General features: G+C 45.4%; 1 protein-coding gene across 5 annotated transcripts in view; it reads left to right on the top strand.

The window, feature by feature from the left end:
• Positions 1–26,078, top strand: part of LOC147466135 (HSP20-like chaperones superfamily protein) — a 42,359-nt gene that overhangs the window by 4,751 nt on the left and 11,530 nt on the right. The window contains exons 5-7 of one of the 5 annotated variants that reach the window (XR_015189714.1): positions 3,691–3,911; positions 4,078–4,172; positions 14,254–14,524. The exons of 2 other annotated variants lie outside the window; for them this stretch is intronic. The gene's annotated coding sequence lies outside the window, so the exon portion shown is untranslated. The remainder of the gene's footprint in view (positions 1–3,690; positions 3,912–4,077; positions 4,173–14,253; positions 14,525–26,078) is intronic. 2 more of the 5 variants (XR_015189716.1, XR_015189717.1) reach the window with 2 other exon arrangements.

The raw sequence follows: 26,078 nt of genomic DNA, 5'->3' as shown, positions 1-26,078 counted from the left end.
GGGATGTCTAGAATCCTAGGAGGATTAGTACTGGCAATTTTGTGAGCCTATTCGCAGGACCTGCATGTCCGGACAAATCCATTAGATTAGGTTTTCTAGTTTGGAACCCTCTTGCATAAATGGTTTGTATACGCGTTTTGACAGATGTTATTACACTACGGTGGGCATCTGGCATGACGAGCATGTAGTTCTAGGTTAGAGGAATCCGACGTGCCAAACCGCGCGTCAATCGGATTCCCGGGTGGGCGGATGTGCGATAGTTGCACCCAGATTTGGACCCCCTGGAATTATTTTTAATAAATCATTTTTATGATTTATTTGTTGGAAATCCTGGTGGACAGTTGCCCTACCTAGGCCTTAATAATTACTTAAGGCCCATTCCCCACCTATAAAGGGAATCATCTACCAGCACTTGGAGCAAGAAGGAGGAAGCGCCCAATTCAGCCAGCGTTTTAGCAAAGGACAGCCAGCGTTTTCTCAACAAGAACATCCAGCGTTTTTGCAGAGTTCAGCCAGCAGCCAGCGTTTCCAGAATTCAGCCCATCGCCGGCAATTCTCAGCCCTACCAGCCAGCGTTTTTGGTTTCCAGCCCAAGTGCTGCAGCAGCAGCAGATCAGCCCTGCGTTTTTCAGTTTTCAGCCCATCCCTCGCCGGGTGTGCAAGAGATCCGTAGCAGTCCTCATTGACGGATGCGGTCCGGTACTTCGGCAGCCATTGATCCCTCCTCTCGGCAATTCCCTCGCCGAAATCGAGTGCTCCATTGCTGTCCATCATCGGCCTCGTCGAGATCTGCGTTTTCAGCCCATCATCCTACTCACATTGGAAGTGCAAATTAGCCTGTGTTGGTCATCCGCAATTCCCACATCGAGAAGGATCCAAGGTGCATCAAATCAGCCCCGGAGGTGCCTCATCTCGAGGAGTTACCGCAGCGACATTCCCTAATCGAGTTGGTAGAGTCTGCATTGAGGTATTGCATTGTGTATACATTCCATTTACGCAATCTAAAGCAAATACTACATCGGTAACAGTGTGGGGGGCCCTTGAGAGGGTTGGTTGGGACCCCATCGGGTGTCGCTCTCTTCTTCTCCCTCTTTCTCTCTCCCTTTACACATCTCTATTGCATTTTCTCAACCCCTCTCTTCAGGGGAACATAAAAGGAACATTCATTGAAGCACAAAACATTCACTAACGCAAGGAAAGAAGGAAAGGATTTTGTGGAAGTGTAAAACTAGATCTTCACCATTTTTATTCCGCTGCACCTGACATTGGTATCAGAGCTTTGAAGATTTTGCACTAATCCGCTAATCCACAAGAAGTTTTTTTCTCTCGTGTTTTTTGGTTGTGTTGGCAGTCCTTCGGTGTATACTCCTCCCACTCTTGGAACAGTAGGCCTACCATTGCGCGTAGAGCTGTGCGCCTTGAGCGTCGGAAAGTAGCAACCGATTGTATACCGGGTGTTGCATGCGGGGTGCGTCGACGAGGGGCTAGATAAGTCTCCCGAAGATTATTCTGTGACCTTCCTTGAACCAAGAGGAGAAATCCTTGCATGGTCAAGACTTGTAGCGGTATGAATACCTCCCCAAATCAAGAAGGCAAGCAAGAGCCACCTATGGATCCTCCAAGCCCTCCCCCAAATCCTCCACCTTCGCCATCAAATCCCATGGATGCTATGATGCGCATGTTGATGGAGATGATGAGGCGGCAAGACGAAGCTCGGCGACAAGAGCATGTAGAAGCGGTGGAGCGCAAGGAGCATCGATTGGCGGCCAAAGCCGAGGCTCGTAGGCTGGAAAGGGATTCCATGCGTGATCTCATCACCACCTTGGCGGCGCGACCCAATCCCCCATCTTAGGAGCCCGATTACGAAAAGCTTGCCAAGACCATCGCGTAGGTAGCCATTGCTACACGGACGACCAGTGATCCAATTCCCAAGAAGGTCACATTCAGTAAGTATGACGGTAAGATGGATGCTTTTGTCATTTACTCGTGGTTGCATCAATTTACATCCTATTTTGCGGTTGTTAGAAAGTCTGAAAATAACAAGGTTCTCTTGGCTTCCATGCATCTCATGGGTGATGCCATCACTTGGAAGGATGAATGGATGGAGAAGCAAGAGGTGGCCCATGTGGCTGCCCATGCCGAGTCCTACCTCGTTCTCCCTCTCGAGCTTAGTTGGGAGGAGTTCGCGGAGGATCTCAAGACTCGCTTCCTCCCTCCACAATACTTGAAGCGTTTGAAGGAAGATTTTCGGGCTTTGTCTCAACAAGGTAAACGAGTGATGTCGTATGCTAACCGTGTGTCACAGCTAGGTGGACAATTGCAAAAATCGGATGAGGAGAGGTTAGAGGCTTTTCTCTTTGAATTGGACCACTCGATCAAGTTTGACGTGGAGGCCGGTGATCCAAAGACATTGCAAGAAGCAATCTGCTTGGCTCAACTCCAAGAGATGAAGCACAACAAGGGTAAGCTTAAGATGGCCTCAGGTAATGGTACTCCTTTCTCTCCTGACTCTGTCTAAGGAAAAGGACAAGAATTCTAATGGGAATGGCAACAATAAAAAGAACTCTCCAAATTCTTCTCAATCTACTTCTATCTCTCAATCTCAATCTAAGGGCGATAAATCTAGGGATAAGGGTAAAGGAAAATTGAATAAGCCTCACCTCACACCTGATGAAAAGATTGCCCAAAGGGTTTTAGGTGGTTCATTAAGTAGAGAAGAACAAGCATTGTATGCAAAAGAACGTAGGTGTTTCCATTGTTCAATCGTAGGTCACATGAAACAAGAGTGTCCTAAGAAAGAATCTAAAAAGGAAATCTCTACTGCGTCCACTTCTGACGCTACCCCTCAGGTGAATGCTATGAGTGTGGTAGAGAAAGAAGCTAAGCAGGAGGGGACTTTCGAAGAGGATGAACTCATAAAATGTTATGGACATGTTAATGGTCAAAGGGTCATTGTGCTGTTTGATTCTGAAAGTTCTCAGGATGTCATAAGTGAATCTCTTGTGAAACGTGCACGTCTTCAGTCAAATCCAATCCCCACCATCCCGGTGCAAGGATTTTCTGAAGGCATGGACGCTTCTCTCTCTCACAAAGTTAATGATGTCAATTTAATTGTTTAACAAACTCAATTTACTCGTCGTTTTGTAGTCTCTAAACTTGCAGGATGTGATGTCATTTTGGGTATTAAGTGGTTTCGCATGTTTAAGCCCATTGTTGATTGGGAGAAGTACACGCTTCTCATCAATCACAATGTGTCGCAGCCAGTCCTCATTCACGGCGAGAGCGGCATTCCCTCTCTCCCTCTCATTTCTCTTGTCCAGGCTAAAAGAGAGCTATGTCGAGGAGCCCAAGCGGCGGTCATCTATGTCAACCCCACATCCAGGAACTTGGGTATTCTCGACAGGTATGGTGAGTTGTTTGAAAAGTTTGAGCATTTATTTCTCCAGGATGATCTACCCCCTACACTCCCTCCCGAGTGACCCGAAGATCGTGTCATCGACCTAATGGACGGAGCACAACTTGTAAGTAAGTTTCCATATCGTATGAACAAGGCTAATGAAGAAGATTAGAGCGACAACTAGGTGAGTTGTTGGATAGGGGTTTTATACGTCTCAGTGTAAGTCCTTTTGCTGCTCCTATTCTTTTTGTTCGTAAGAAAGATGGCTCATCGCGGTTATGTGTGGATTACAGGGCCCTCAACAAGATGACGGTCAAGAACAAATTTCCTATGCCTTGCATCGAGTACATTTTGGAGCGTCTCGATGGGGCAGTGGTGTTTTCAAAAATCGATTTGAAGAGTGGCTACCACCAGGTAAGAATCGCAAAGCGAGACATCTACAAGACCGCCTTTCGGACCGAACGCGGGCACTATGAGTTCATTGTTATGCCGTTTGGTCTAACGGACGCACCAGGTACGTTCAATCGCATGATGATGCGTATCTTCATCGATTTGGTCGGTAAGTGTGTATTTTTCTTTTTGGATGACATTCTCATTTTTCTTCTCTTCTTGGGAGCAACATGCTATTGATGTGGAGAAAGTTTTAGCCCGCTTGGATGCTAACTGTCTTTATATTGCAGCAAAGAAGTCGGAATTTTTTTTTACTACTGTATGCTATTTGGGCTACATTATCTCTCCCGAGGGCATTCGACATGATCCCGCAAAGTTAAGTGAGGTAAGAGAGTGGCCTATGCTTGAGACAGCATATGATGTTCGCTCATTTTTGGGTTTGTGTCAAGCATATAGTTCTCACATTAGGCATTTTGCACATATTGCCGCACCATTATCTGACTTGTTAAAAGGTGTCAAGACACGCCGTCAGCGCGTTGCCATGACCGATGCCGCTAAGAGTGCTTTTAAAGCGCTTAAAGTAGCAGTAACCGAGGCGCCATGCCTCGCCCTCGCCTCTTGGGATGAGCCTTTTGAGGTGTGGACTGACGCTAGTAACATTGCCCTTGGCGCAGTGTTACAGCAAAACAACTATCCAGTGGCATTTCTCTCTCGTAAACTCAATAGTGTTGAGAAGAATTATTATGTTTATGATAAGGAACTTCTCTTTGTCATTCATGCATTAAAGCATTGAAAGCATTTCATTTATGGGCGTGAGTTTGTTGTTCGCACAGATCACCAAGCACTTAAATGGCTTCAATCTATGCCTGGTGCACATTGGAGTGATAGGCAAGCACGATGGTCTCAGTTTTTTGAGCAGTTTGGTGGTATGATTGAGTATGTCCCTGGAAAAGCTAACCCCATTGCAGATGCACTTAGTAGGAAAGGACAAGTTCTCTCTCTCGAGTCTCATTCTTTTCTTTCTATTCAAGGTGTTAGTTTTGATGATCTTAAAGACAATTACATGGGTTTTGAGTTTGAAAAGCATTGGTTACAAGCATTGAATGCACAAGGTCCGTGCAATTATCTCATTCGTGATAGATGGCTTTTCTTCAGGAACTGCTTGTGTGTGTTGTCTTCTCACCGAGCACCCATTTTGCATGACGCACATGATGCTTTGACAGGGGGGTATTAATGCTACATTAGAAAAGGTTGAACGTTTTTTCTATTGGCCAAAGATGCGCAAGGATGTGTATGCTTATGTTACCAAGTGTGCTGTGTGTCAAAAGGTTAAAGCATAGTTACATGGGACGGCGGGTCGGGGTCGGGGTCGAGAACAGGGCAGGGACGGCAAAAGTCAAGAAACGGGGACGAGGGTCGGAATGGGCAAAAAAAAAAAAGTTTTTTTGGCATTTTTTGACCTACGCACATGCCACACACATAGAGCATCACTTTGACCATAAATTTACTTTAAATAGACCAAAGAACACGAGTCATATAGGCTGAAATGTGCTAATAAAACATCGATGATCGATGTATACAAAATGAGAAGTGCATGCCACAAGGGCTCAAGAGTCAAAAAGCCTAAAGGACTTAGGACAAGCCTGAGGCCTCAAGGATAACAAAAAGTACAAAGGGCTATATAGTAGGTAGAGTCGTAGACTCAAGAGTCTAGACTTGAGAGTCGAGTGATCAATGATCATCAAATTCAAGAAGTGCTCGCCTGCTGAATCTCCATATCGTCGTCGTAGTCGAGGTCGTCAGCGACGTATGAGGGCTCGGGAGGCTCGCGTTGAGGCTCGAAGTCCTCCTCTAGCTCCTCCAAAAGAGTATCGGCCATAGATGGATTCTCTTGTGCCATCTCCCACTCAGTGAAAGGATCTGCCTTGTGTGTGACGCTCTTGGCAAGCATGCGTAAGTTAGTGCTCATAAACACCAAATCATTGGCCCTCTGAACCCCAAGGCGATTCCTCTTCTTAGAGGCAATGTGGCTGTACACACTCCATAGTTGCTCCAAGCAACTAGTGGTACATGCTTGGCTAAGGACACGAACAGCCAAGCGCTGCAAATGTGGGCCATCTCCTTCATAGTCCTCCCACCACAAAACCGAGCCAATCTTGTTGCGATCAAGCTGTGCATCTACACATCCATAGGAGCCCTTCTTTTGCCTGTAGTTGAGTAGCTCGTCTCTAATCTTGCGCCTAATGTCACTGCTAGGCTCAAGGCGCTCCAATGCAAGCCGCCATCCTTTGCTCACCTCCTTGTCGGTCTCTTGACGCCTTCCCTGAAACTCAGGGTCAAGCACATAAGCTGCTGCATGAAGTGGAGAGTAGTATCCATTCCACCTCGACTCACACAAGCCATGAATCTCCGCATACTGAACAGGGTTAGGCACAAGCTTCTCAAGTGCCTCTATCATCCGATCCATGGCTTCGTAGACTTTGCCAATGCATGGCTGCAAGCCATCCACCACTCGAAGTAGGTGTAGAATATGCTTGACCATGGTGTCAAGAGTCTTCACCTCCTCCCACCAAGCGGCGTCGTCGGCCCATTCTCGGCATTTCAATCCTACTGCTGATGTAGACTCCGGCATGGCCTGGAACTCATCACTGAGAAAGAGGCCCCTTAAGGCTCCGCCACATGTAGACAAGCGGCCTAGCATAAGCCAATTGAATGCAAATCTTGTCTCTGAATATTTGAGCAAGGACAAGTGGCTCCTCTTTGAGAATTCATGGCGCACTTTTTGATGGTTGAGCACAAAGGAGACAATTCGAGAGGCGTCACCAATGGTGGGTGAAATCCATGACAAGTTCCCTATGTCCTTGAGGAGGTTATTGAGGCAATGCGCCATGCAAAATGTGACATGGATGTTGGGATACATGCCCTCAATGATAGCTCTGGCTGCCCTATTTGACGCCTCTCCATCTACAACCATACAAAGGACATTCTCCGGGCCGGTGATCTCTATGGTGCTTGTCCACTCCGCAGCAAGCATCTCGGCGGCCTTGCCACTATCGGATGCATCATGTGACTCCACAAAGTACATCTCTCCTCGAGAGTAGGCCACCACCCCGTGGATGGACCGCTTGCGGATGTCGCTCCATCCATCTACAAGGAGGGAGACGCCATGGGTCTCCCACAAATCCTTTGTTGCTTGGGCCGCTTGCTCCACGACAAGCTTCTCTTTGTCAAGGAGGGTGGTGCGAAGCCTCTCCGATGAAGGTGGCACATAAGAGGAGCCATATTCCCCTATTTTCGTAACCATGGTTCGAAAGTATGGAGACCTATCCACACAAAATAGAGCATGTTGTGTTAGTATGGAGAGTCGAGAGTCGAGAAGTTATAACCCATTATGAATACAAAATGGAAGATTGCAATGTGCATATGCCAAGGGAAACTCACCGCGAAGCATGGCAGGCAACGTGGTCGTGGAAGAAGAATCGGGCAACCGACCTATCCACCTCTTCCTTCAATTTAGAATTCCAATTTTCGTTGAGAGTGCTTTGGCGATGCGGAACGGAAGAGGACGGTATAGATGCATGGCTCTTGAAGTTTCGAGAGATGTCGTCAAGGTTGGCTTCCCTTTGCTCTCGCGGTGTCGCCGTGGCGAAGGGATCAACGGCAACAAAACGGCCCCTCTTGGCCGCTTCCGCAACCTCATACACCGTGAGCTTCTCAAGAAGATCCAACCTCTTCTCGGGAGTTACATGAGGGCAAAACTTCACCTCGTGACCGGGTTTATGAAGAAGATGGGCTCACACTTTGTTTGAACCACCCGTTCTCTTGTATGGGCATAGCTTGCATGTCCAAGGTCTTGCACCGCCACCTTTGCCACGCGTGTTAAAGTCGACTTCATCCCACCACGATCACGTTTGCATGGCGGGCCTCCTTCGAGAAGAACCGGCTTGAGAAGTGGAGTTGGCTTGAGATGACATGATGGTGGAGAGACTCGAGAGAGTAGAGCTTAGAAGTTAGAGGAGTTAGAGGAGAGCTTGTGTGGAGAGAGTAGAGGAGAGCTTCAAAGTGGGTAGAAGAGGGAGAGGAGAGCTTCAAACTTCAAAGTGGGTAGAAGAGGGAGAGACTTGAGAGTGGAGACTCAACTTTCAAGGGTAGATACTAGAGTGTAGAGTAGTCAAGACTCAATGGTCATGCTTGAGTCTTGAGCAATGACTCAATGAGGCTATGAGGCTTGAGCAATGAGCATTGAGTAGAGAGGAAAGCTTGAGCTTGAGGGAAATTGCCAATTGGAATGAGACTATGAGTATTAAGAGGCCCAAGGGAGCCTTTTATAGCCTCCCAAGGGCCAAGGCCCCCCAAAATGTGGCAGTTGGGCTGCAAAGAGCCGTTTAAAACGGTCATAAACGGTGACTTTCAGCCCGCCTGACTGCTGCCGTTCCCGGTCGACCCCATCCGACCCCGTCCGTCCCGGCCGTCCCTGGTCCGTCCCGGCCGTCCCAAGGCGTCCCCTTCCGTCCCCGGCCCGGTTACGGCCGTTCCCTGGCCCTAGGGCCCGTCCCCCCCGTCCCCTGTAACTATGGGTTAAAGTCCCTCATGGTAAGCAACAAGGGTTGCTCTGTTGCCTATCCCTGACGGACCATTTGAGGACATTAGCATGGACTTTGTAACTAATTTACCTCCTTCCACGTCTGCACGGAACACGCAATGTCTAACCATCATTGATCGGTTAAGCAAATTTTGCATGTTAATCCCTTGCAAGGCTAATGTTACTGCACAAGATGTTGCACGACTGTTCATCAAGCATTGGTATCCATTGTGTGGTCTACCCAAGTCTATTGTGTCGGGTCATGATACTAAGTTCACATCCCATTTTTGGCGTGCTTTGTTTGAAAATTTTGGCACTTAGTTGAATTTTTCGTCTGCATTTCATCCACAGTCTGATGGACAAACTGAAATTTACAATCAATTGGCATTTATGTTCTCAAATCGTATGTGCATGATAAGCAATCTAAGTGGGAGCAATATTTGCCATTAGTTCAAGCTGTCCTCAATGATTCTTTTTCTAGTGCTATTGGTCGCACTCCATAAGAGGCTGTATTTGGCCGACCTTTGCAATCATTGTTGACTAGGTCAATTTCCAAGGTTAATGATGCTAATTGTGTTAGTCAAACCTATGCGGAGGTACTCGAGAGTGTTAAGCTTAGGCTTAGCAAGGCTCGAGAGTCCTATTCTAGGCATGCTAATAGGCATCGACAGGATGTCTCATTTAAGGAAGGTGACTGGGTGTATTTAAGGATCATGAAGCAACGACTCAAGCAAGTTGGTAAGAGGTGTCCTAAACTCTCTTTTCGTATGTATGGTCCGTTTCCAATCGTAAAAAAGGTAAATGATGTTTCCATGCAATTACGTTTGCCATCTTCTTGGACAATGCATAATGTTTTCCATGTTTCTTGGCTTAAATTGTTCCAGGGTGATCCTCCAAGGAGCGTTCCTGACGAGGACCAACCGGAGATTGTTGATGAAGCCGAGGTGATGGAGTCCGAGCAGATCCTTCATCGATTCAAGCACGGCATGAAGAAGCAAGCATGACAATATTTCCTCAAATTCAAGGATCGAGGGACATATGAAGCGGCGTGGGTGGTCTTCATCGATTACCCGGATTTGCTAGCCTCATACAAGGAGGCCATGCAGATCGGTACCCGTACCTCACCTTAAGCAGGAGGGGATGTCACGTGCACATGGCTCTGTGTGCCACGTGGACATACTTCATCGACTTCCAGAGCCAGTTTTCCCCTTCCTAGATAGGGATGTCTAGAATTCTAGGGGGATTAGTACCAGCAATTTTGTGAGCCTGTTTGCAGGACCTGCATGTCCGGACAAATCCATTAGATTAGGTTTTCCAGTTTGGAACCCTCTTGCATAAATGGTTTGTATACGCGTTTTGACATATGTTATTACACTACGGTGGGCATCTGGCATGACGAGCATATAGTTCTAGGTTAGAGGAATCCGACGTGCCAGACCGCACGTCAATCGGATTCCTGGGTGGGCGGATGTGCGACAGTTGCACCCAGATTTGGACCCCCTTGACTTATTTCTAATAAATCATTTTTATGATTTATTTGTTGGAAATCCTGGTGGACAGTTGCCCTACCTAGGCCTTAATAATTACTTAAGGCCCATTCCCCACCTATAAAGGAAATCATCTGCCAACACTTGGAGCAAGGAGGAGGAAGCGCCCAATTCAGCCAGCGTTTTCTCCGCAAGAACATCCAACGTTTTTGCAAAGTTCAGCCAGCAGCCAGCGTTTCTAGAATTCAGCCCATCGCCGGCAATTCTCAGCCCTACCAGCCATCGTTTTTGGTTTCCAGCCCAAGCGCTGCAGCAGCAGCAGATCAGCCCTGCGTTTTTCAGTTTTCAGCCCATCCCCCGCCGGGTGTGCAAGAGATCCGTAGCGGTCCTCATTGACGGATGCGGTCCGGTACTTCGGCAGCCATTGATCCCTCCTCTCGGCAATTCCCTCGCCGAAATCGAGTGCTCCATTGCTGTCCATCATCGGCCTCGTCGAGGTTTGCGTTTTCAGCCCATCATCCTACTCACATCGGAAGTGCAATCAGCCTGTGGTGGTCATCCGCAATTCCCACATCGAGAAGGATCCAAGGTGCATCAAATCAGCCCCGGAGGTGCCTCATCTTGAGGAGTTACCGCGGCGACATTCCCTAATCGAGTCGGTAGAGTCTGCATTGAGGTATTGCATTGTGTATACATTCCATTTACGCAATCTAAAGCAAATACTACATCGGTAACAATGTGGGGGCCCTTGAGAGGGTTGGTTGGACCCCATCGGGTGTCGCTCTCTTCTTCTCTCTCTTTCTCTCTCCCTCTACACATCTCTATTGCATTCTCTCAACCCCTCTCTTCAGGGGAACATAAAACACAAAACATTCACTAACGCAAGGAAAGAAGGAAAGGATTTTGTGAAAGTGTAAAACTAGATCTTCACCATTTTTATTCCGCTGCGCCTGACATCTTTCATGTGTATCTTGTTAAAGACATGTAGAGAAAGATGAAATATCTGAAGAATTTTGTTTGATGAATGATTTGAACTTAGTGTATCTGGACATCTGCTAGAGGTGAGCGAGGTCTGTATGTGATGGCTAAGTGAATGAGAACTAAATGAGTCTATCTGGATGAGATGACTAGATATTGTTGTGAGTGCATCAGCGTTCGGAAAGGATGAGATGGTTGCACAGTGATCTAGGTACATCAAGAGTTCTGGACGAGCTGAGATGGCTAGATTGAAAGATTGAAATACTGTGTTCAGTGTGTGTCACAAAGTGGTGACGTGGTAGAGCCATCCGAGATATGCGCTAAGTGCTGACGTGGCAGTGTATGGACAGTACGGACGTCCACATTATGCATTGACATGCTGACGTGGCAGCGTACGGATCTCCGCAAAACGCACTGACTGCTTTTGGCAATTTTGGAAGACTAGTTGCTTTTGGAACTTTTGCTTTTGAGTTTAACTGATTTTGGGGCTCTCCTTGTAAGAATAATTAAGCCCAAGGGCCTCACTCTTCAGAGTATCTGGACATAGAGACTGAGAGTGAGCACCCGCTGGCTCGATTGTACTTTGCACACAGATTAATATAAAAATAAATACCGAAAGGGACGTTAGTCTTTGGGGTCAATATCTCTTGGCTCGGAACTACGCCGGGCCGTGTCGTCTCTCTCGTTTTGTCTGTTAGTTTGAAGTGAATATTTGCTATGTCGCGGCAGAAGCTTGAATTGAGGTGTCCAAGTTTGTTACAGTGGTATCAGAGCACGACTGATTTCTCTTCTATCGGAAAATCCAATCCTTTTTCTCGCGACACTTATGGATTCCGACAAAAATCAGTTTAGTATGCTAGAAGGTCAAGTTTGACATGCATAAGGCATAGGGATTGTTACAACCTTTACCCATTCCCACCCGCCCTTGGGAAAGTATTGCAATGGATTTCATTTTTGATCTCCCGAAGACACAGAGTGGGCATGATGGCATTTGGATTGTCATCAACAGATTTAGCAAGCAAGCTCACTTCATTCCAGTGAAGAAAACAATCAAGCCAGATCATTTAGCGAGATTGTTCATTGCACAGATTTTTAGACTACATGGCATGCCTGAGACAACAGTCTCCAAGAGAGATCCCCGATTCACGAGTTTGTTTTGGAGGGCTATTTGGGAGAACATTGGCACACGCCGCATGGTTGCAATTCTCGTTATCATTCCACCCGCAGACAGATGGGCAATATGAGATTACAAATTCAATTGTATTGGATTTATTGAAGTCTTATATTTTTTATCAGAAGACTCAATGGGAAAAAAATTTGCCTTTGGTGGAGTCTGCCTACAATAACACGATCCACTCTTCGACGAGGAAGGCGCCATTTGAGATCATTGAAGGTGCTCCGAAGGTTCCGCCCTTCCTTAGCACTAAAGATAATATTTTTGAAGCCGACCAGTACACAGCTTTTGCCAAGTTCCGGGAGGCTTCAGCGAAATCTCAAGAACGAATAAGAAGGCAGCATATCATCATCGACTAGATTTGAAATTAAAGGAAGACGATTGGGTGCTCTTACGTTTTAAGAAGGCATGCCGAAGAAAAAGAAAAGGAAAGGAGCATCTTTTTCCAAAGCTTAGCATGAGGTATTATGGCCCTTTCTAGATAAAAGAAAAGATAAATGATGTCTCCTTTAGACTCAAGCTACCCGATACTTGGAAGATTCACAATGCATTTTATGTGAGTCTATTGAAGCTTTTTAAAAGGGATGTGCCAGTTGATGGGGAGCCTGACGAGCAACCCAAAGTGGAGGAAAGCGAGGAGATACTCGTTCGAGAATAGATTTTGGCACACAAGGACAGAAAGATAAAAGGTAAAGCGGTTAGGCAGTTCTTGGTTAAATTCAAGAACTGTCCTGCATTGGATGCGAAGTGGATGGAGGAGAGGACCTAGAAGATACTTCTCAGATTTTGGAACTTTGCCTTGAAGCATTCTGTTTAGGAACTTTACCTTTTAGCATAGTCTACTCCGATAGAACCCCGAATTCAGTGAGGGTGAATCTAGTGTAGCGGGTTTGCACAAGAGGAGAGTCACTCTGCTCCTTTGTCAAGGATTACCCCGATTTTGAATAGTCACTGATGTCCCCTTTGGGTTTCAGGGATACTAATGGGTTGAGTAGTATTCTGTGGTATGACTTTATGACAATAATTTTCGAAAATAAGTATGATTGATTTGTACTTGACTTGTTTGAGTGCAGGAACTGAAAGACGGAATGACTGCAGCATTTCGGTCTCATAAATCTCTATATACACGATTGCAATAAGGATTAGTTAATTGAGCATCCGTGAGGTCCGGAATGGATCTAGATGCGATTACTAAATACGTTGCCGATGGTCATGGTCTTAGATTTGGAATGAATTTGTATGTGATTTGTTATGTGATGTCAAGTGATGTAACTGTCGTTGTGTACAAGTGCTAGCTGTGTCGTGTCTAGTGCGTCGGTACTAACAGTCAGTGTCTACTAAGAGAGTTTATGGCCTCTGCCTGTTTTGCAGGCGTAATCGAGGGCGATTATAATTCTTTCAAGAGGGGGGTATGTCACAAACCGGTGACGTGGCAGAGCCATCCGGGATATACACTGACTGCTAATATGACAGTGTACGGACAGTACGGACGCCACAAAACACGCTGACATGCTGACGTGGTAGCACAGGGATCTTCGCAAAATGCACCGACTACTTTTGGCAGTTTTTGAAGACTGGTTGCTTTTGGAACTTTTGCTTTTGAGTTTCACTAATTCTGGGGCTCTCCTTTTGGCATCCCTTGTAAGAATAAATAAGCCCAAGGGTCTCACTCTTCAAAGTATCTAGACGCAGAGATTGAGAGTGAGCACCCGCGGACTTAGTTGTACTTTGCACACAGATTAATATAAAACTAGATACCGAAAGAGGTGCCAGTCTTTGGGGCCAATACCTCTTGGCATGGAACTACGCCAGGCCGTGTCATCTTTCTCATTCTGTCAGTTAGTTTGAAGTGAATCTGTGCTGTGTCGCGGCAGAATCTTGACTTGGGGTGTCTAAGTTTGTTACAGTGTGAACTAAGTATGTGATTTTGTGAATTGCATGCTATGTGGATGTATTGTCTTGTGGGAATGGTCATGGACATGGTTTGCTTGATTGAAATGTGAAAAGAAAGGATATGAATCTGAGAGTAACAAGATTTAGTAGATCAAGGTATCCGTGAAAAGATCAGCGCAGTTTAGATGTGATTAGTTAATGGTTAGAATGATCATGATTTGTATCTTAGACCCTCGATAGAAATGTGATTGATGGTGTCTATGTAGAAGTGCTTGATTGGTGGAGTCTGGTACTTAGGTACATAGAGTTGGTGTTTACTGAAGAAAGTTTCTGTCCTTTGGTTGTTTCGCAGGCATAATCGAAGGCGATTATAATTCTTTCAAGAAGGGGGAATGTTACAAAGTGATGACATGGCGTGTCCAACTAGAAAGAAATGGCCAAGAGAACAAGAGAAACTGAATCTAGCATAACAGAAGAAGTTAAACCTTGAAGATTTAGGCAAGAGTCCTAAAGGGGGTTAGGAATCAAAAACCGAATCTCCTTTTGACTTGAAGAACTTATGAAGCATTCTTATGAAGCATTGGCCGAGGGGCCTACAACTCATGGTTCATACCAAAGCAAAGGTCATTGTAGAGAGTATATGCATTGTTTATTTCAAGCTTTTTAACTTTCAAATTTGTTTTGCAATTATGAAGGGGAGGGAGTGGTAAGGGGATAGCTTCATGGAAGTGACAACCGTGTTGTTTGAACATAAAACTCACATCGCTTCCATGGAGACGTTCCATGGATGGCAAATGATGCATAGAAAACAAATGGGATTCGTCTAAAACGGGGTTAACTTGAAACTTACGTCGATTGTTTTTTTAAGATAGATATTAAAAGAAGATAGAAACGAAGAGATTTTAACTCAATGAACTTAATCTAAATTTCAACTGCGATCAAAACTTTACCGAGAAGATTTGACGTGGATAGCCCTAGCATAACATGGAAGTTTTAACTTTGAAATTTAACTTAAATGTTTGGAAAAAGGCCGGCGCAGTTATTTAACTGTGGGATGCAACGAGGGATGGTCCTTCCTGGCTAGGACTGATAACTGTCGGTCTATATTTTGAGCTCGGGTTTATTCAAGGCCCTGGAACTTTGGATTGGATAGGAGTGAATCTTGGCCGGGTGGGAGGATCCACGGATGCGTTTGGAAATCGGCCTAGTCCGGGTAGGCCTGATGCCGACGTAAATGGAGAAATGAAAATGGATCCAAGAAGGAATCGGATAAGGGAAGAAGATGTGATTTAATTAAGGAACTCTTCTAATTGTTTGGTAAAAAAGAATCTTGGAAAGGCTAGGAATCTAAGTGGGCTATGCTGCATTTGTCCTCATCAGTTGGATCTTTGCTTTGCTTTTTGGACTATTTATCCAAAAGAAACATAGAATAGATTAATTTTGTAAGCCTTTCTCAAACAAAATAAAGAAAAATAAGAATTGAAAATTGTGTAAAGGTGGCCCTCTCCACACGTGGCGGAGGAGATAGGATATCCGAGTCTTAGGACGAGGATAGGGATATGTCTGGAGAAATATATGTGACTGCTTGAAAGATAATTAGTTAACGTTAATAATACTTAAGTAAAATATTCTAAAAAGGAAAAAGATGAGAACGACTTGATAAATGCACACTTGCAAGGGTATGCAACAATTTGCATGCTGCTTTCAAATGCTTGAAATGGATTCTTGGTTTGACATGATTGAATATTGTTTTCTACTGAAACCGGCCTGTTTAATCCAAAAAGGGCGGTAGACTTTACTTTAAACCTTGATTTAGCTTTCACCCATTATTAGTCGTCTATTTTACCTGTACTTTCAAGACACAACAAAGGGGAGAGGGATACAGGCTGCTAGATTGCACCTGTATGAGTAGACGGACACCAGATTGGCCCCTAACTTAGGCGCCCCTTTCGGTATTTCTTTATTGTTCAAAAGAGGGAATAAACGTTGTGGTTCCCTACAAGCTGCCCCGCACAAACTCGGCTGAATTTCCACTGTTCCAGCCTGATTTCGGCAGCATAACTGTACTAGAACCCTTCACGGTCAGTATTCCCACGCATTGACTGACTTTCCCGACGCCTACGGGCACTTTGCAAAACCTGGCGAGAATCTGCAGCACGCTGAATTCTCTGTTTTCAGCCCTGAAAATACGCCAGATCGCCTGTACAGCGGTCCCCTTGCGTCCCCGAACCTCCTGGGGGTATTAGGGTCCGTTTAGGGCCAAAACCCTAAACCTGCAAAAATACACAGCAGGCTGTAATTCACTGTTTCGGGCTCCGTTTCGCGTGCCGGTCGCATCCCTAGCAAGTCCTCGAGCTCCCGCACCTGTAGGGCTACTTGCCCTTTGAATCGGACGAGATTTCTGGCGTGAAACCTCTCCGAATTCACCTGTACCTGCGGGGGGATTAGCCGCTAGCTAATCCAGTACCTGTGCAAGAGGCTCTTGCCTCGGCAATCGCGCATGAACCCACACAACTGTACATTGGTCAAATGAAAAGCCCACTAGAGGGGCATAACATACTGCCAAAGGGGAGAGAGAGGGCAGTGCGTAGCGTGCAGGGCATCACTCCTGGCACCGCACTGTGCATAAGAGGGAAAGCAAGCACTCCATAGCTCTTAACCTGTGACAGAGACTTGCAAAATGAGCCTCCCAGCTATAAATCACGTTTTTGCCTTCTCTATAAGTAGTAAACTGGCCTCAGAGTGCCAAGTGTCACTCATTTGTGCATTTTCCCGCTTTAGACCCTCGGGTCTAAAAATATCTCACCTGCAGCCTCTGTTGACTTGGCCACAGAGTAACAAAATGATCCCCATGTCAAACTGCACGTAATGACGCGAAGACATTTTCAGGTCCCAAAATAGCAGTTCCCTAAATTTTAGGAGATGCTGCCATTATATCTTTCTAGGTCATCCGACCCTCTTTGTACACTGTGGCCACATCCAAAACTGAAATGTAGCCTCTGTAGCAAAGGATTCCACTTTGGCTAGTCAATGACCCCACTTGGCTAACCATAGTCCTTGTCCAACCTTAGTGCTCTCTTGCCCTCAGGCCCGGACTCCCTCTGGACAGTTCCACACTAGCTATGCAATGCAGGGCAGTTAGATTTCCCGAGGGGTGTTTCCAAAAAGTGAAAGTAAATAGATAATAAGAAAGAAATCAACAAAAAGGATAGATAGTAGTCACACGCTGGTGACATACCCCCCTCTTGAAATCTCAAACGTCCTCGTTTGCATCTATGTCGTCCATGCTTACTGTCAACACTGATGTATTCAACACCTGTCGACACATATACGACACATACATGCTCATTGTCAACCCTGGTGTATTCAACACCTCGTCGACTCATGTATTGCCTGCGTGTGAACCCTGTCCCAATGACATAGTGGTAGCTTCGCACTCTGCCATTGCTTTGAGTCACGAACTTTCCAATGACAAAATGGTAGCTGCACATTTTGCCACTGTCTTATAGTACACGTTGGATCCCGTAACACTTTCGAGCATACCCAAACCAATAGTTTAAGAATGCAGTTACACATGTACTCTTCAATAGAAGCAATCACTGTATCCTTGACAAACTGACAAGAAATACTCACTTCTATAGCACTAACCAAACTTTTGGACATTCCATAAGAGCAATTGCCAAACTGACAATCTGTACAGCTCTAACATTCATGTAACAGGTATTTGATTTGAGCTCACTTTAAATACCATGTACATCATTTGTTTCAAAAGCCATTGTCACACTGACAATCCATTTAGCTTTGAAACTCAAGGGGTCAAGGTAGGTTGCAAATCGAAGGCTTCCAGGTAAAGTGATAACACAGTTGGTGACTCTGCAAGTTCACCTTCTTCCATCCACTTAGCATCCATTGGTGGATAGTTTATGAACTTTACCAAGTAACGCCTAGCAACCTTGCCTTTCACTTTCCTTTCTTTGTGTGCCAAAATCTGTTCAGGGACCAAGATCTCGTCAAGTTCCTCGACTTCCGGCTGATCTTCAGCTGGCATATCTTCTGGCACATCACCCACATAGGGTCTGAGAAGACTCACATGAAACGCATTGTGAATCTTCCAACTGTCAGGCAATTTCAGCCTATATACAACATCACTGATTATGTCGCACACTTGAAAAGGCCCATAGTAACGCATGCTGAGCTTTGGAAACACTCTTTCCTTGCCCTTCATTTTCTTTAACCTTGCCTTTTCAAACCGTAGAAGCACCCAATCACCAAGTGAATATACCACTTCACGACGGTGACGATCAGCTGCTTTCTTTTGCTTTGCCTGAGTTCTCTCTAAGGCCACTTTGACCTTCTTGTACATTTCATCCATGTCTTGAACATACTTATCTGCTTCAAATATCTTATCCTTTGTATGCAGTATGGGAGGAACTTTCTTGCCACCTTCAACTATCTCAAAAGGTGCCTTGCCAGTTGATGAATGCACTGTATTATTGTATGCATACTCCACCAATGGCAAATACTGCTCCCACTTTCCTTTATGCTCTGACACATAGCACTTCAGCAGATCTAGGACAGTAGAATTTGCCTCTTCTGACTGCCCATCTGTTTGAGGATGAAATGACGAAGAGAATTTGAGCGTGGTACCCATATTCTCAAACAAGCCTTTCCAGAACAAACTAGTCATGCGTGGATCACGGTCGCTAATAATCGACTGTGGCATGCCATGATACTTGAAAATATTGCTCATAAACAAGCGTGCCATCTGATCTGGCTTTATCTTCTTCCTGACAGGAATAAAATGAGCCTGTTTGCTGAATCTGCAAATAATGGTCCAAATACCATCATTTCCTGTCTGCGTTCTCGGAAGATCAAAGATAAAATCCATAGCAATACTTTCCCATGGTTTATCTGGAATAGGTAGTGGTTGCAATAACCCTGGTGCCTTTTGCCTGTCAAACTTGACCTTTTGGCATATTAGGCATTCTCGCACAAAGGCATCCACATCCCTTCTCAATGTAGGCCAATAGAAGAATGTCTCAACCGCTTTCACTGTAGCATCGATACCACGATGCCCTGCATACGGTGGGACATGACTCTCTTCCATAACTTTGCGTCGCAATGGCTTTGTGACACACAATCTGCCATGCATCATCATGAACCCGTCTTTAAGAAGATAGTGTTCATGACGTTGTCCATCCATTAGTTGCTCGAAGACCCTTGCAAAATCTTCATCATTTGCATACTGTTCTCTCATATCATCAAGTTCATGATGATAAGGAATCGACACAGCTGAAATTTGTGGCTTTCTTGACAAGGCATCAGCCACAACGTTCTTCTTGCCTTCCACATGCACAATCTGAAAATGGAACATGGACAAGATATTTGCCCATCGCATATGCTTCTCAGATAACTTTGTCTGTGTCAAGAAGTATCGCAAGGTCTGATGGTCCGTTTGGACAACAAAGTCTGCACCTAGCAGGTAGTGTTTCCAACTTAAGAGCGCATGAATCACAGCCAGTAACTCTTTCTCATAGACCTGCATGGTCATCTCTGGCCCTTGCAAAATTCTGCTCTCATAGGCTACTACCCTGCCATCTTGCATTAGCACAGCACCAATGCTACTACCGCAGGCATCACACTGGACCACAAATGACTTCCTAAGATCTGGCAACACAATGACTGGATCGGAAGTCATCTTTTCCTTTAAGAGATTAAAAGCTAAAATCTCTTTTTGTGTCCATCTAAAGGTGACTGCCTTCTTTTGAAGAGCATGTAAAGGTGAAGCAATCTCAGCGAAATTTCGGATAAACCTTCTGTAATAGGAGCATAGTCCCAAGAAGCTTCGGACATCATGCACCGTCTTCAAATTTGGCCATGACTTGATCGCTTCGACTTTTGCAGGATCCATTCTGACACCATCCTTTGAGACAATGTGTCCCAGAAAGTGAATCTCTTCCAGAAAAAACTCACTTTTCTTTGCATTGATGAGCAACCTATGACTGCGTAGCTCTTTGAACACAATGGCCAAGTGATGCCTATGCTCCTCTTCATTCTTTGAATAGACTATCATGTCATCAAAGAACGTACCAACAAACTGCTGGTGTGGACGGAAAATTCTGTCCATCATCCTATTAAACGTAGCAGGAGCATTTGTGAGACCAAAGGGCATCACTAAAAATTCGTAAAGGCCAAACGTTGTTCTAAAAGCAGTCTTGTGCACATCCTCTGATCTAATGCGGATCTGATGATACCCACTCTTTAGATCTATCCTGCTAAACATAGCTGCTCCTTCTAATTTGTCCATAATATCATCAATTCTAGGTATAGGGAACCTATTCTTGATGGTATTCTTGTTCAGTGCACGGTAGTCGATGCACATACGCCATGAGCCATCTTTTTTCTGCACCAACAATACTGGAGAACAGAATGGAGATGAACTGGGCTGAATCAGCCCTTTTTCTAACAGCTCCTGTACTTGGCCCATTATCTCTTTCTGCTGAGCCGCACTAACCCTGTACGGAGGCTTATTTGGTGGGCTACAGCCTGGCACCAAATCTATCGCATGGTCCTCGGGTCTCTCTGGCGGTAATTGAGACGGTAATGAATCGGAAAAACAGTCACTATAATGTTGTAAAAACATTGACCTTTCTTTATCTAGCACAGATAAATTTGATTCATCACAATCTGACACTTCACGTGCAAAAACCAAGTACGCAGAAAGATGCTTTTTCATTACAGAAGTAATAGCAGAAGCTGATACAGTAGGAATAGACTCCCCTTTAAGCTTTACATCCAGAATATGAGTCTTTCCCCTGCTCTGTACAGTGATCTTTTTGTTGTAGGCATCCATGATTCCCTGTACACGAAATAACCAAGGAATACCTAACAACACATCACATCCGTCCAGTGGCATGATGTAAAATTCTTCAGCATCTACATAGGACTGGATATGTAGACGCAACTTTCCAATGATGGGTGTCACAGCCTCTGTATGGCCAGGACATGCCAAACCTGCCTCTGCTGTATACCCCATCTCTTCAGGTCTGATTCCCAACTTTGAAGCCAATTCTGGGGAAATAAAGTTGGCTTTGGCACCTGGATCAAAGAAGATAAGCACTGTTTGATCCCTGACCTTTCCCCATGCTCTGCAAAGCTCACTTGCATCCGAATTTGGCTTGTCGCCCACCATATCTGGCACTAGACCAGCCATGGGCTTCTTTCCCTTCCTGTCCTCCTTGTCTTCAGAATCAGCTGGCCTTTTCTTTGTAGGACAGTTGTAAGCAATGTGGCCAGGCTGCTCACATATAAAGCATTTGTTCTCTGTCCTCAGGACCTTCTTTTGCTCTTCTGACTTGCGAGGAAAACGTCTTTTCCATTTCTTTGCGGGTCCTTTTTCTGATTCAGCCGTAGCTTTGTCTTTCCCTGCGTTGGCCGACTCCTGAGTCCCTTTAGGAGCCTCATTGGGAACGTGCTTCTTGGCTGAATTTTTCTTGCCTGATCCTGCCTTGACGCCAGTGTTAAATTCACAATCTTCTCCCTTGAGCAAACCATTGCCAGTGTTTGCTACCTCGATGAGCTGCGTCAAAGTAGTGACTTTTGTCTTCGTACAGTACTTTCTCAATCCTTTAGGTAGGCCACAACAGTATTTTTCAATCTGTTCTGTCAATGGCACAAACCTATAGGAAGTTACTGGAAGTAGAGCTTTCCAAAACTTCCGATTGTAATCATCCAGATTTCTGCAAGTGGCAGCATTAAGCTGGTGCCATTCTGTCATGACATCTGCTTCGAAATCATCAGATAACCAAGCTGCTGCAAAAATCTGCTTAAAGTAAATCCATGTGGACGGAGCTTGCCCTTGAAGCAATAAAGTTGTCCACCATTGTCCCGCATTCCCTGTCAAGAAAGTGGCTGCCTTGCGGACCTTTGAAGCCTCTGTAAAGTTTCCCCCTGCATAGGCCTTGTCAAACTGCTGGAGGAATGAAAGAGCCTTCTTCCTGTCATCAAACCCTGTAAAGGTTGTGAATGACACACCTTTGCCACCTTCTTTGTATGGAGTTGGCCTCTCCAGCGGCGTTAAATTGTCATATGGAAGTGACTGAAACATGGGAACACTATTAGGGTTCATCTGTGTTCCTTGGCCGCTATTAACTTGACCTGGAAATGCCATATTTGGCTGCTGATTTGTAATTCCAGCCATACCAAAATTTGCTTGTGGCATCCCAAATTGTCCCTGAGTGCTTTGAAACCCTGGTTGCATACCCATGACACTGTACATGGGGTTAGGCATCATCGTTTGAGCACCCCCAAACACTGTTCCTGGCGTATAAAACTGATTTCCAGGTGCATGACCAGCCATGCTCTGAAATACCGATCCACCTCCAAAATAGCCAGGGTGTACTGAAGGTGGTGGGAAGACCTGTTGCATAGCCTGTAGGTTACTTCCCTGCCCATTAGAACCAGCTATAGGCTGCTGAAAGGTGGCGGGCTGAACTGGTACAGCTTGAAAAACTGGCATCTCAGCCACCTGTTCTTGCACCTTAGGCATACGTTGTGGAGACTGCATGTTCTCCGTCAAGTGTACAGGTGTTTCCATTGACTGTGCGGTATGAATCACCTGTGCTCGAGCCTTAACAGGCTTTTGAATATGATCCAGTGACCCAACTTGCTGAGACGGAACAGGAGGTTGCAGAAAGGCTAAAAACCTCGGATTCTGCATTACTTGTGTGAACATAGCCACAGCAGTAGCCAACTGGGTCCTGAATATATCATCATCAGTCTGTGGTGGTCTTGAGGACTCACCCACTTCATGTGTCTGTTGACCCTGTGAAGAGGAAACCTCTTCAGTCACATCATCTGGTCTGTCAGCCATAATTACAATTCCCTGTGTCTCGTCTATGATCCCCTGTGTCTTCAAGCCGAAAACTGCCCAAGGCTCACTTCTATGGGAAAAAGTGATTTAGTCCCGTCGATGGAACCATGAAACCGGCCTGTTTAATCCAAAAAGGGCGGTAGACTTTACTTTAAACCTTGATTTAGCTTTCACCCATTATTAGTCGTCTATTTTACCTGTACTTTCAAGACACAACAAAGGGGAGAGGGATACAGGCTGCTAGATTGCACCTGTATGAGTAGACGGACACCAGATTGGCCCCTAACTTAGGCGCCCCTTTCGGTATTTCTTTATTGTTCAAAAGAGGGAATAAACGTTGTGGTTCCCTACAAGCTGCCCCGCACAAACTCGGCTGAATTTCCACTGTTCCAGCCTGATTTCGGCAGCATAACTGTACTAGAACCCTTCACGGTCAGTATTCCCACGCATTGACTGACTTTCCCGACGCCTACGGGCACTTTGCAAAACCTGGCGAGAATCTGCAGCACGCTGAATTCTCTGTTTTCAGCCCTGAAAATACGCCAGATCGCCTGTACAGCGGTCCCCTTGCGTCCCCGAACCTCCTGGGGGTATTAGGGTCCGTTTAGGGCCAAAACCCTAAACCTGCAAAAATACACAGCAGGCTGTAATTCACTGTTTCGGGCTCCGTTTCGCGTGCCGGTCGCATCCCTAGCAAGTCCTCGAGCTCCCGCACCTGTAGGGCTACTTGCCCTTTGAATCGGACGAGATTTCTGGCGTGAAACCTCTCCGAATTCACCTGTACCTGCGGGGGGATTAGCCGCTAGCTAATCCAGTACCTGTGCAAGAGGCTCTTGCCTCGGCAATCGCGCATGAACCCACACAACTGTACATTGGTCAAATGAAAAGCCCACTAGAGGGGCATAACATACTGCCAAAGGGGAGAGAGAGGGCAGTGCGTAGCGTGCAGGGCATCACTCCTGGCACCGCACTGTGCATAAGAGGGAAAGCAAGCACTCCATAGCTCTTAACCTGTGACAGAGACTTGCAAAATGAGCCTCCCAGCTATAAATCACGTTTTTGCCTTCTCTATAAGTAGTAAACTGGCCTCAGAGTGCCAAGTGTCACTCATTTGTGCATTTTCCCGCTTTAGACCCTCGGGTCTAAAAATATCTCACCTGCAGCCTCTGTTGACTTGGCCACAGAGTAACAAAATGATCCCCATGTCAAACTGCACGTAATGACGCGAAGACATTTTCAGGTCCCAAAATAGCAGTTCCCTAAATTTTAGGAGATGCTGCCATTATATCTTTCTAGGTCATCCGACCCTCTTTGTACACTGTGGCCACATCCAAAACTGAAATGTAGCCTCTGTAGCAAAGGATTCCACTTTGGCTAGTCAATGACCCCACTTGGCTAACCATAGTCCTTGTCCAACCTTAGTGCTCTCTTGCCCTCAGGCCCGGACTCCCTCTGGACAGTTCCACACTAGCTATGCAATGCAGGGCAGTTAGATTTCCCGAGGGGTGTTTCCAAAAAGTGAAAGTAAATAGATAATAAGAAAGAAATCAACAAAAAGGATAGATAGTAGTCACACGCTGGTGACATCTACTACCTTGAAAATGTGCATTTATCAAATGGTTCGGTGGGAGGGTAGATTTCGGAGGGTTAATTGTTGGTCAGAAAGTTGAATCCAATTTTATGTTGTGCATTAGTTAGGTCAAGAATGGGAAAAGGGGTTCCGATCTACGGAGTAGGAATTAAACTTGGAAACAAGAGATTCGTATAGTTAGTAAATGCACTCATCTTAGGGGAACGCACTAATGGCTATGCTCGGTCATAACCAGGAAAAAAGCGTCAGTGACCTTGAATCAAGGGTAAATTAGAGAACTCTCAACAGTTGACCCTGGAAGATAGAGTTCAAATTTAGTCTGATGGCTTCGATTTGACAGTTTGAATCGATTAGGAAAATTATTTCGGGGTTAAGGGATCCGTGTAGGAAAAAAGCGAATGTTATCACCCCCTTGAGTTGGCATCGAAGAGCAGGAGGAGTCCTGTCTTGGTGTCGGTCTCAAGCGGGAGAGATGTCAAGAACCGTGGTGTATCCATTTGAAGATGGTGTAGCCGTGTGTATCCATTTGAAGATGGTGCAGCCGGCGGTCTCTGGCATGGCCTTCACAAGTGGTATCAGAGCGCAGTTTCTATCCTTGGCCAGATAGAGATTTTAGTAGAGCTTTTGTAGGAAGAGAGTGAGGTACAGACAGAAAATGGCATGGAACTCTCAAGAAGAAGAATTTCTCAAAAACATGGTGCAAGAGTAAACGAAAATAAAAAATGACAAGGAACTCTTGAGAAGGAGTTCTTGAAATTGTGCAAGAGGAAATGGAGGTAGAAACTCTAGAAGAGAAAAGGAGACCATGTTAGAACATTTTGTCCACCTCATCTTTTTGAAAAAGGGATTGTTTCTTTTCAAAACGCAAATGGTGAACAATTAGTGCAAGTTAGAGCAAGAGAAGCTCCCTTGAAAGAACTCAAACCAGTGAGCTTTTGTAACAAATTTTTGTAACCATCACTAAGAGACTACAACTTGAGGCTTGGCCCATGGGTAAGGAGTTGACAACATCATTGATTAGTAGGTCCACTATTTTCACAGACAATGAAGGCATAGACTTTCATTTCAACTTAAAGGTCATTTATGCAAGATGGAAAAATTATATATATATGTATATTAAGGATGGAATCACATCAACAAGATGCAAGAACTCAAGTGGGAGATACTTCACATGGAAAAGCCAATCAATTTAGAGGACATGGTCACCCAGCTATTGGCCCATACCTCCTCGATATTCCAATTTCTATTCTTCGCTTATGCCACATGCACATCTAACCCTATGTGCATGTGGACGGTTTGGGATAGCCTAGGAAGTGTTCTAGCATCCTTGTGAGCCTGCACGCAGGACGTGCGTGTCCAAGCACTTAGGTTAGTTGCATACCCTCTAATTGCACATGAGCACAATCAGTGTCTGCTAGGTGTAGGCACTGTAGAATGTTCAAAAAGTACGACGACCACAGATCTTTCCTCTCTATAGTGCTCCCAAGCTCATCTGCCAAAGAGAGAGAGCCTTATAAAGAGTACAGAGGGGCTGTTAGGTGGAGCAAAAGTGTTGATGGTGATAGCTTAGGATGAGTGCTCCGCACCTACACAAGGTTCCTTTTACTTCATGAGAGAGGTGGAATGGATAGAGTGTAACAAACTTGGACACTCCAAGTCAAGAATCAACCGTGACAGCACCAAATAACCACTTCAAAACAATTCACAGATCACA

This window comes from Adiantum capillus-veneris, chromosome 1 (genome assembly GCF_014529385.1).
Source record: "Adiantum capillus-veneris isolate H3 chromosome 1, ASM1452938v2, whole genome shotgun sequence".
NCBI classification, from domain to species: Eukaryota; Viridiplantae; Streptophyta; class Polypodiopsida; order Polypodiales; family Pteridaceae; genus Adiantum; species Adiantum capillus-veneris.
The sequence above is the reverse complement of the archived record's forward strand: the minus strand, read 5'-3'. Positions and strand labels throughout refer to the sequence as shown.